This window comes from Fopius arisanus, unplaced genomic scaffold, assembly GCF_000806365.1.
Source record: "Fopius arisanus strain USDA-PBARC FA_bdor unplaced genomic scaffold, ASM80636v1 scaffold00249, whole genome shotgun sequence".
NCBI lineage: Eukaryota > Metazoa > Arthropoda > Insecta > Hymenoptera > Braconidae > Fopius > Fopius arisanus.
The window spans coordinates 79153-89664 of record NW_011887988.1 but is presented as its reverse complement, the minus strand read 5'-3'; the positions used below and the strand labels follow the sequence as shown (position 1 = coordinate 89664).

The 10512-nt window shown below is 38.4% G+C and overlaps 1 long non-coding RNA gene across 1 annotated transcript; it reads right to left on the bottom strand.

Annotated features, from left to right (window-relative positions):
- Positions 1-7367: 7367 nt before the first annotated feature.
- On the bottom strand, positions 7368-8207 carry LOC105272725 (uncharacterized). Its single transcript, XR_892818.1, has 3 exons — positions 7945-8207; positions 7607-7747; positions 7368-7537 (listed from the first exon to the last, which is right to left on the bottom strand). It is a non-coding gene; the product is annotated as an uncharacterized lncRNA (long non-coding RNA).
- Between the last annotated feature and the right edge of the window lie 2305 nt (positions 8208-10512).

Genomic DNA, 10512 nt, shown 5'->3' with positions numbered 1-10512 from the left:
GATATCTTTGATATCTTCTGGAATTCGGTTAAAAAATTGAATCGCTTCTTAATGAGAAATATTTTGCAGATTACACCAAAAGTATTCGATCTTTTTATGGAATATAAATTGAAAAATAAACAATAAGATCTACAGAATTTGAGCCGAGGGATTTACAATAGAAAAAAATTACTCATCCCAATAAGTTGATTGGAGACAGAATTTAAAAATTTATTGATCTCGTCTATATAAACTCCTTAATCCATTATTACCTGTAAGAAAAATCTCGCAAAAAATTTTGACAGACTTCCAAATAGAGTTGACAAATAACTTCTCAAATTTGTAACAGAAAGTCATTTTGTACTTAATGTACTAGATTTGCCTATGAAACATCATGGTACGTATCATCGTAGATTACACCTTATTAAAAGCATTTACCTCATTAATGAAGAATTATTGAGAGGATTTTCGTGTTGAAAATGTCCATACTTAGTGTTAAAAAATTATTTCTCTAGAAAGAAAGGAAGTTATTAGTGGGTCAACTGCATTTTTAAGATTCTAAAGTGCTTAGTATCATCTCGAATTAAGTATTCTTGTATTGAGATTGAAGCTAAATATTAATTCGCAGAATAGACTGCGCAGAACCGATAGCCTCATGGGATGAGATAATTTTCAATTATTTTAAGATATAAGTTTATGCAAAAATTTGGGAAACCACCTACTTTGGAGAAGTTGATCATAAAAATGTAAAACTATAGATCGTATCTGGACTTTGCAATACTAAAAAAAGTACTTTATTATAGCTGTTATCTGAAATCTGACTGAAAAAGACCAGGCCAGTTTTCAAATGGAATATTTCATGGGATTACTTTAATTGTGGAGCGGTAGTGGTTTCTTTAATATCTATAAATCTAAACTCAGTTCCAAAAAATATGTTCTTTGCAACTTCTAAGCTATACTACGGAAGAGTCTGCACATAAAAATCCATTTTCTAGAATTGATTCATCTATTGATTAAAGACTGGAAATGACATTGGCTGATTTTGTTTTATATAATCTCTTTATTGTGTTATTACATACTGTCAAACCCAACAACTAACCATTATTGAATGTTACCGTTTAAAATTTGAAAGGGAAGTTCTTTTCTTAGTTTCAATGCAAAAAATGTGCATTTTTTGAAATTATGAAACGAAAAAAAAATTCATGCTGGCATACTTGAATTATCTTGTCCGTAAGTCGGTAAGGTCGCTCTCTCCTATGTATTCTTTCCAGATTGTTCGAAGTTTTCTTTGAAATTGTCTCTTAATTTAGCTTATTATCAAGAGAAATGAGAGTAATTACTAGTACTCGATTAATCAATCGATTCAGAATGATTCCAATTTGCTCATTCTGATGGAAATTCATGCATTGCGTCTGTAAATAATTGTGAGTGAGAATATTAAGTCATTTTTCAATGAGAAATTATTGACGTACCAGTATGATTTGTTGTTTTTTTCCCCCCAGAATAATCGGTCATCAACAAAATAATTATATTAATTGGACAATTCCTTTCGTAGAAGTGATTTACACCTGGCAAAATGCCAAGACCAGCCAAAGTGACAAGGGAGGAGGCTGTGGCCGCTCTGGAAGTCGAAATGGAACATTTTAGAACCTCTTTATTACCAAAATACAGTAGTACCGTTTGGCAGAACCTGAGTAAGGCTCTGGGCGGAAAATGGAGTGCTCATGATGTGTATTGCAGTGTCTCACAAGACAGGAGAAAGATTCTCACCCTGGCGCGTAAGAATCAAGGAATTCACCTTGACAATATTTCTCAAAACCCCAAAGATGAGAATTTGGATTCAACGCTGGACGACTCTTTGGTCAATGAAGACACTGATGATCCGTATGAGTTTGAACAAAAAGCGCAGGGACTGGACACTTTCTATTTGGAAATTTTCAGGGAAGAATGGGACGCGATGGTGGGCTCGCCCATTCATTATGGAGATGGCAGGGTTTTATCTGTATTACACAGAGAAAAATGGGCGGGCTTGCTCTCAATAATTATTTTCCTCCGAACTCATCTGCCCTGTGCTTATAGCTTCAACAATTCAAAAATTTATAATTCTCCAGACAGTTTCCACTATTGCCGAATCACTGGACATTGTAAGAGTAAACGATGTGGGAACCAACTGTTTTGTTATCTGGATAAACCCCCTCCTGACGACGCTGAAAAGTTCACAATGACGATGAGGACGAGAGACACCTTTTATGACGATCACGAGGTAGTAAAACGAGATCTAAGAGGATATTTGCGGCAGCAAGTAGGGGAGAAAGTTTATTACATAGGAGCGGGAAATTTCCAAAAGGAGGAAGCACTGAAGGACACAAAGTTTGGTGGCCGAGTGGGACCGAATGTTCCACAAATGTCTGTGCTACGAAAGACTAAAAACGATTTTATCAGCCGCAAATGGGACCTCAAACCTGGCGATGGAAAAGATGTTGTTACTACTATAGAAGTGATGCGTTACACTGACCCATACAACAAATTCATACACGAGGTCAGGCGTGACAAGTTTTACGTTTCCTTCAGTGCTTTTAATCAGATGATAGCGTATAAACAGTATTGCCGATTGAACAAGGATGATTCGATAATTGGGATAGATGGTTCTGGTAGTTTAATAAAGAAATTCCGACGACTTGATGGAACCAAAACCGGACACATTTTCCTGTACTCTGTCACAATTAACCAAAATGGACGAACCATTGCAGTGCATGAAGCCTTAACTGAGAGCCAAGAGACCAATATTCTCGCTTGGTGGCTCGCACACTGGTTGAGGATGGGTGCACCTATTCCTGGGCAAATATCCTCCGATAGATCTCGTGCTTTGATGAATGGGATTTCACAAGCTTTCAATAATATGACAGTAAAAGTGTACGTTGAAGTCTTATTTGCACGAGCTCTAAACGGTGGTAACCGTAGCTATTACCCACCTGTTTACACTTATCTGCGAAATGATGTCGCTCACCTCATAATTGCTGTTGCTAAATGGAACGTATTTAAAAAAATCCCCTTCAGCACTGTCAGACAGTTCTACCTGTATTCCTTAGGTCTCCTGATTGAATCCCAGAATCTGGAGCAATTTCGGGAATTCTTCTTATTAATTCTCACAATTGGATTGCATAAATCAGATGATGACATTATCAGAGCAATTGAAGGTGGTACTGTTGCTGACTGCAGGAATAAATTGGAGGGATACATTGCCAGTCGTAACTTCCCTTTTAAGGGTCAAGGTATAGAGGAATGTGCGGCTGCTAGTGAGATAAAAGAAGAAGTCGAGGAACCAAGTTTGAATCAAGAGAGTCCTATTAAGAATTGGATCGATAATCTTCGTATAATGGCAGAACATCCGAGAGAAAAATGTGAGATAGAGTCTGGCACATTAAATGTTTATTATGCGAATGATTTCATGAATCGTCTGGTTGAACTTGTTTATGAGTTTCCTCTATGGTCAGCAGCTGTGATACCTCGAAAAGTGAATCGATCATCAACAGCGTTCACAGAGGGTTTTTTTAATGACTTGAAGCGTCGAGTTTTCAAAAATCAGGGAGCTGTGACACGTGCTGATCTCTTTCTCAAAAGGATGTTCACAAATAACTGTGGCGGGGCTGAGCTTTTTTCGACAGACATGAAAAGCACTAGAGGGAAACCGATAAACCAACCTGGAGCAAAGCATGGAGACATTTCTGCCTCTAACAGCAGCAGGAATCGTACAACATTGCCATCAAGATTATCAAAAAATGGATTCAGTGATGGCGACCACTCTGAGGAGGAGAGTAGCGATAAAGAGAATGTACAGCCAGTCCAAAAACCAATTAAGGAAAAAAACTTATCTGACGGAAACGAAAACAATTCTTCTGGACTAGTCCCAAGCCATTCTTCCTCGTTAGATTCATCGGATGATGGTGATAGTGATTCTGTCCCATCAAAAAGAACCGATCGAGACTTTATTTTTTCAGAAAAAGAATTTGTTTCTCAAAGTTCTAAGGAGAAAATGAAAAGAAAGTATTGCGAAGAACAAAGGAAAATTCCTGAACATTCTAGAGATAAAATAAAGAGCCCTGAAAGAGCAGTGAAAAGGGCTAGAAAGATTGCTCGCGTTGAGGAAACACATGAAACAAGAGGTACTGTTATTCATGATGAGCGGAAAAAACCCCTGAAGAAAAATGGAGGAAAATATTTCCAGGCGAGACCAGATATTCTGCACCGCAATGGATTGGCTTGTAATATTCATAAATCCGGGTTAATAATTAATGGCAATGTAAAGAAAGGCAAGGTATCTATCTCAGGTAAAACGTATTTCTCATCTAACACTTGTGGATTTGATTCGATTGTGCAGATCGTGGGTGCTGCAATGATGAATAATGAGGGATTAAAAGACTACGCTATCGAATCAACAAATAAAACTCTTCAGTTCATCTTGGAATTTTTGAAAAACGGATCTCAAGCCAAAATTTATGTACAAAGGACGAAACTTCTACAGTTACTATTCCCGGAAAGAGTAAAACTGCATTATCCGGAATCTAACATTTTGGCGTCCAATGAAATTGATATGTTCGATCACGTCGTAAATATCTGGCAAGGCTGTTTTGGATCAGAACCAGCTCTCACGTGTTTCCACAGCTGTTCTCAATGCGGGTCACACGAGATTCACAAATCCACTCTCACTGTTGATAGCGACCTGGTTGATAATAATCCAAAAAACAGCTATCGTAATCTTCAAGAGGCTCTGCAGTTTCATTTCGTTTCTCAACTGGCTACTTGTACAAGAGTAAATAACAGAAATAAATACTGCAATGGAAACGTTTTGGTGAACCCTAAAGCCCTCGGTAATATGATATTCATAGAGTTGGATGTACCTAGCACGAGGGATGGTAGTGTCTTGGATTGCCAGTTAGCAGTGATGCCAAAATGTTTGGAATTAATGGATGATAAATTTCAACTTGCTGGTATTATCTCATCGAGTGCAGGTCATCACACAAGTTATTGCTGGCGACCCAACGATACATGGGAGTTTTGTGACGATCGAGCATCAGGTGTAGCCTCTGCTAATCAGAAAACCAAGGTGAAGGCAAGTGCAGTAATCTATGTTAGAATTTTTCCCAGAGGGGTGGGTGACAATTCAGAGCTAAATGCATCAGCAACTCCTCCCAGGACTCCTATCATTTCTCCTCCTTCTCCGAAAACTATTCTTCGCCCATTGAATAAAATCAACTACAGCCACACTCGCTTATCTCCAACGACCAAAAATCAAAATGCTGATGATTATCGAAAGAAACAGAGAGACTCAGACACCTTCCCGAGAGACAACTGGCGTAATAAAGCCGATCCAGATATTTACTGGGGTAACGAGACTAACGACGAGTCGGTGCATCTCAAAAGTTTCCGGGAAGTCACTGTGAACACTCTAGGCAGCAATGACACTTTTCCTTCATTCACCAATCCATTTCTGTCTGCTGGAGAAGTAATGCCTGATGTTCAAATTAATGGGCACTACTTCCACTTGATCAATACTACTATTTTGGACTCGATAATCCATATTTTACTATACACAGCAATAGATGATAAAAATTATTTGGAATCTATTGAAAGTTCCTCGAAGAAATTGCTAAGTTTCATTGTCTCCCTGAAAGATCGAGAGTTTAATGAAACTATGTATGCAGATAAGGCGGCTTTATTGAGTGATTTCTTCGCTATAAAGACACGAAGAGAACCCGACAGTAACATTATCGTGCTTGATCTAGATGATTCAGTCAGTAATTTGTGGCAGTTGTCTTTACCAAATGCTCCTAGTTTGTATAAAACATTTGAATGTCAACACTGTGGTCCTTACGCCGTACCTATCTCTATAATAAATATTGACAGCCAGCTACTCTATCGACAGAACTTCACTGTCTTGTAGCAGGCACTCGAATTCCACCCAACGTTACAGAAAGTCCCCTGTGTAATGGAAGGTTGCAAGAGAGTGTGTTTGATCAATTGTCACGCTAATTTTCATGTTTTTATCAATTTGGAAATAAAAATGAGAGGACGATCCCAGAAAATAATTCACTGCAAGCTGAGCGAGATACCAACATCTTTAACTCTTGATATGAAATACAGGTAATCATTTCTCTTCAGATTTTTCGTCCCACGGAAATACGGGAATTGTTGATAGAAAATCCTAGGAAATATTCTATAGAAAAAGTAAATAGAATTTTATTTTTTTATATGTAGAATTTTTTCCACTTAAATTTTTTAAGTGCCTTAGTTTTTTTTTCTCTTCAAAAAAATTTAATGAAAAAACTTAGAAAATTTGACCGGAAAAAATTTTATAGGCAATGAAATTCTATAAAGTTTTTCTATATAATTTCTTATCGAACACGTTAACAGAAACCGCAAAAAAACAAGAGAAAATTCAAGAGAAGTCTTATCGAAATTCCTATAGAATTCTTTAAGGTTTTCTATTAAAAATTTTCGTACGTGACATTAATATTTCGGAGGTTCAAGTATACTAATTTTCATTTCCTACCTATACAGGCTGGCTGGAATTATTGATTAGGGATTATTATTAGGGATTGTTGCTTATTTTTACCGACTTAATGATTCGACTGCCTGGTGGGAGTTATACTCAAGTCATCTGGGAAAAATTAAATCTCCTGATCGTTGTGATATAATCGAGCCGCATGGAGCTATCTATGTTGTAGAGAAAAAGTCTCATTAAAGTCCAGAGTTCGAAGGAGAGCGTTAAGTGATTGTCTGAATATGGAGGAAAAGAGACTGATGATTCCAAAAGGACAAGATCATCCAGCACTCATCTATCGTATTTTCTAACACATGAACCAAATTAATGGGGCATAAGTTTGTTATCGAGTGTCTGGTTGGGGAATAATTTGTTTCTAGTCTGCAAATATTGATGATGTTTTTTTAACAAACTAAATTCAATAGACTAATGTTGAGTTTTGTTGATAATTGTTATGCAATTTTATGAAGTTCCCAATTATAATAGTACGAATAATAATAATGTAGATAAGCCAAAAATGGCCAAAAAAATGTATTTCATTTGTTTTCTATAGGAAATGTCATTTATCTATTGTGATTTGACAAAATAAAAAGAAAATTTGCACTTTTTCGATAAAAAACCCGTTCTTAAAAGTTTTATGGTTCATTTCACAATTTCTTCCTCGGAAAATGATAACACAAAATTCTAAAATTTTCTGTTAAATAATTGGGCATAACTTTAAGGGAAAAGATGCAGAGTCGTTGATTTTTTTTGGAAGTATTTAAATGGCTATCGCATTCACGATATATCTTGAAATCCTCATGTGCTATTTCCAGATTACGTGAGTTTGAAATAATGAACGCTTAAATTGATCCTCGATACTGATTTTATTCAATGCATTTTATTCCAATTTTTCAAAAGTAAGTCTAGTACTTGCATTGGACTGCTCATGCTTAATTGGAAGCTTCTCGATGTGATTGAGGACGATATGGAGAAGTTTTCTCTGGGATTCGCTGGGTCTCGGCATTTCGCTCAAACCTACAAAAAAAGATGTAACAATAAATATTTCTCATCATGTCATGGTATGAGAAATTCATTGACTCGTACAATGTTGACATTCATCATTTTGATGGGTTATGCATCACCAGTTGCTCTTTCTTTCACTTCTGGTGTTGCTGAAAGCCATTCGGAGACTGGAGGAGTAAATTTGTAGGATGATTTAAGGAAAGGTCCCCTTTCTATTTTTACCTGTGCAGAAATGGAATAATTAATCATATTGATGAATGAGTAATGGGGAGTACGGGATACTAATTATTCCACGAGAGTATTGAAATAGAAATAAAAACATGTGACGAAAACACTTCCGATGAATGGAAAGGTATTCATGGAAATTCTAGACACTATTCACTACACTGAACTCCTAAATATTCAATGGAAATACTTACTTTTGTTATCGATTAAACAAATAATTTTATTCCCATTGCACTGAAAAACTTCCACACAACTTTACTCCAAAATGACTCAGCGGCCATATTGGATCGATATTGAGACCGTGTGTTTACAGGGGTGTGAACCGGAAATTGATATTTTACATAATAATGGGAGTGCATTGACAACTTTTGATGAACTCGCAAAAATCTTCAAACAATTTGCTACTGATTGGTGAAAAATTTTATTGGAAATAATGAAAGAGCGGGGCAAACGGCTTTTTTTTCAGGGTTAATTTAAAAAAAAATTATTTAAAAGAAAGTACTAAGTAGCAAATGTTTTTTATTAGCAAACTTCTTCACAACTACTTCAATTAGAAAAAAAATGAAAATTTTGAATATCTATACATGGGGGGCTAATTAAACGGATCTGATTGTAAGGGCGGTGTGGATGGATGGCGTTAGGATGGTGGCATCGATGCTGAAAAAGGGGCAAGGAAACCAGGTAGAGAATTACCGTGGGGTTACGCTGATCCCAGCGTCGCATAAGATTTATATGGAACTGTTAATGAAGAGATTAGAGGAGGAGTCGGATGCAATAGAGGTGATACCGCATAATCAGGCGGGCTTCAGGAGGGGGATGGGAACTATGGACGATATTTTCGTGCTGAAGTTCTCCATCAACAGGGCGGTTCAGGAGAAAGGGAGGAGGTCGTCCGCGCTTTTCGTGGACTTCAAAGCGGCCTTCGATAGCGTAAACAGAGAGGTTTCATGGGAAACAATGAGTGGAAGATGGATTGAGGAGAGAACGATAGAAAGGATCAGGTAAGCATTTGAGGAGACTATAGGAAGGGTGGCCGCGGTGGGGGGGGGGGGGCGGCTTTCTGGACTGGGAGAGGTTTGAGACAGGGATGCCCACTGAGCCCGCTTTTGTTTAACGGATCTAGAGGATTGCTCCAGCGGAAAAGGGAAGGGGGGAGTTATTCTGGGGAGGAGGAGGCTGTATCATCTAGCGTATGCGGATGATGCAGTACTCTTGGCGGACACGGAAGGAGGTATGAGATTGATGATGAGGGAGTTCGAGAAGTATGTGAGAGGGAAGGATCTGACGGTAAATGTAGGGGAAACGAAAATGATGGAGTTTAGAAGAAGAGAGAAAAAAGGAATGGAGAATGAATGGGAAAGAAGTGACTGAAGTGACTGAATTTTGCTATTTGGGATATTGGTTGTCGAAGAATGGAAGTGATGATCTGCATGTGAAAGTGAGAACGGAAGTGGCGGGAAAAATGATGGAGAAGGTGTGGGCAATTGGTAAAGGGAGGTTTAGGAATGATTGGAGGAGAAGGATGTGGTTGCTTGATGTTTTAGTGTCAGCGACAATGTGCTACTACGGGGTGGAAGATTGGGGTTGGGATGAATGTATGAGAATGGATGCGATAAAGGAGAAATATATGAAATGGGTATTTGGAGTGAAAAAGCAGGGTCCAGGGTACATGGTGAGAGAGGAAGTAGGCAGAGATAGTTTGGCAGTGAGAATGAGGAAGAGAGCGTGGAATTTTGAGGGAAAAATTGCTGAATGGGGAGGGAAACAGTTTGGCTGGCGAATGTTTGAGAGAGCAATTTGTGCAAGTGGGGGAGAGTGAAAAAGTCGGTAACGAGTGAATGGAGGATGAGTGAGAGGGTGGACTGGAAAGAAATTGAAAGGGAGATGTTGGAGAGGGAAGGCGTGGGAGGTGGGAAGGTGCCTGGCGCCTGTTGAGGCGCCCGGCGGGCCTAAGGGAGGAAAAAAGGGCGGGACGAGGCGGGATTCCGGGGGAGGAATGATTAAGAAAAAATCGCCAGGGAGCCGGAAGCGGAGGCCCATGATCAGGCGAGGAAAGGTAAGAGGAGGAACCTCTTTTCAAAGAGGGCATTGGTGGCTATAGAAAAATTTTCTGTGAAAATTCTATGCACATATCGTTTTACGATCGAATTCTGAATCAACTTGTACCTATGAATTTAAATTCTATTATTTCAATTCCCCTCTCCTCTTTTCGAGATGGCGCTTGCAGCTATAAATGAAAATATTTGCATAAGGTTATATACACCAATTCAAGATCGGATTCTAAGACTATCTGAACCCATAAATTTCACCCCCGTTTTTGGATACCGAACACCTTCTATACAAAATGGCAATCGTAGCTATAAAAAAAAATGATCCCAATAAGTGTATATAGATCTATGCGAACAATATATAGGTAAAGTGTCGAGAGAATAACTTGTGAGAGGGTCAAGCATCGAAAGAGTAAGTTGGAAAAGGGTAAAGCGTCGACTAAGTCGATTGGTAAAGGGTGTGCGTCGAGAAATTCACTAAAGGTGAGCCTAGCCTTTCAAGTGTCGCTAGGGCAGAATCTACGTTTTTAAGCGTTACTAAGGGGAAAGTCTGACTTTCCAAGGGTCACTAGGGGAGAGTCATGCTGTACGAGGGTCATTAGGGGAGAGTCAAGCTTCACAAAAGTCACAAGGGTAGAATTTAGCTTTTCATGAGTCACTAAGAAAAAGTATAGCTTTTGAAGGGTCATTAAGGAAAGATCTAGCTTCACCAGT